The sequence below is a fragment of the Sciurus carolinensis genome, chromosome 15 (genome assembly GCF_902686445.1).
Source record: "Sciurus carolinensis chromosome 15, mSciCar1.2, whole genome shotgun sequence".
NCBI lineage: Eukaryota > Metazoa > Chordata > Mammalia > Rodentia > Sciuridae > Sciurus > Sciurus carolinensis.
In genome coordinates, this window is record NC_062227.1 from 25,672,429 (window position 1) to 25,673,753 (window position 1,325).

Below are 1,325 nucleotides of genomic sequence, written 5' to 3' on the forward strand. Positions count from 1 at the left end.
AGGAAGCCCAACTTAACTCTTCTGTCTTGGACTGTGCTTTCCCTGTTGTGTTTACAAACTCTCCACTAAGCCCCATAGCCCACAGATTTCTTTTCTCTGTTTTCTTCTAAATGCTTAAGAGTCTTATGTTTCCTTTTAAATCTGATCCATTTTGGTTTATTTGTTTCAGGTGTGAGGTTTAGTCCAGGTTTGTTATCAAAATGGATTCATGCAGACTTATTTACACAATTACCATTATTCATTTTGGGTATATATTTTTAACCCAGAAATTCTCCTTATAAGGTCCTTCTCAGACTTTTCCCAAAGGAAATAACTAGGCTTTCCTCAGTACTTTCTTTTTTTTTCAAAAATACCTTGGCTATTCATACATCCCTATGTTTACATATAAACATTAGAATATTCTATTTTACTTTATCAAGATATAATTTACACAGTATAAAATTATTTATTTTAAGTGTATAAATCAAAGAATTTTAGTGTCTGTACAGAGTTTTGTAACTCTCACCACAATCTCATTTTAGAACATCTTTAGAGGCCACATGGAGGGCATACCCTATGCCCATTCATAGTCACTCCTTCATCCCACCCTGAGACCCAGACAGCCACTTTCTTTTTAGATTTTACTTCTCTAGATCTTTTTATATAAATGGAGTGATAAACTCCAATATATGGTCTTTTGTGTATTTTCTTTTCCCACTGAGTATGGTTCTGATTATTCATGTTGTAGCATGTGCCGGTACTTCATTCCTTTTTATTGCTGGGTAGTATTCCTCCGAACAGATATGACACAGTTTGATTATCCATTCCCTAGTTGATGGGCATTTGATTGTCTCCATTTTTTAAGTTATCATGAATAATGCTGTTATGAACATTGGCATACAAGTTTTATAAGCAAATATCTTTTCATGTCTCTTGAGTAGATCCCTAGAATAGTCTAATAAATTAAAAAGGAAACCCTAGCTGGGTTTTAACCAGATTTATATTAAGACAAAGGGATAATTGACATGTTTATAATATTGCTTCCATCCACAAAAATGACATGTTCCTGCATTTATTCAAGTGATAGAACCTCTTTCCAGTTCTTACTTACATAGGCTCTTTTTAAAAAAAAATATATTTTATAAGTGTTGACAGATCTTTATTTATTCATTTACTTATATTTGATATGTGGTGCTGAGAATCGAACCCAGGGCCTCACACATGCTAGTCAAGCACTGTACCACTGAGCCATAACCCCAGCCTCTACATAGGCTCTTTGATTAATGGGAGGCTAATAGTTTTAATTCAGTTGTGATTACTTCCCTTTTGCCCACCAAATCAATTCA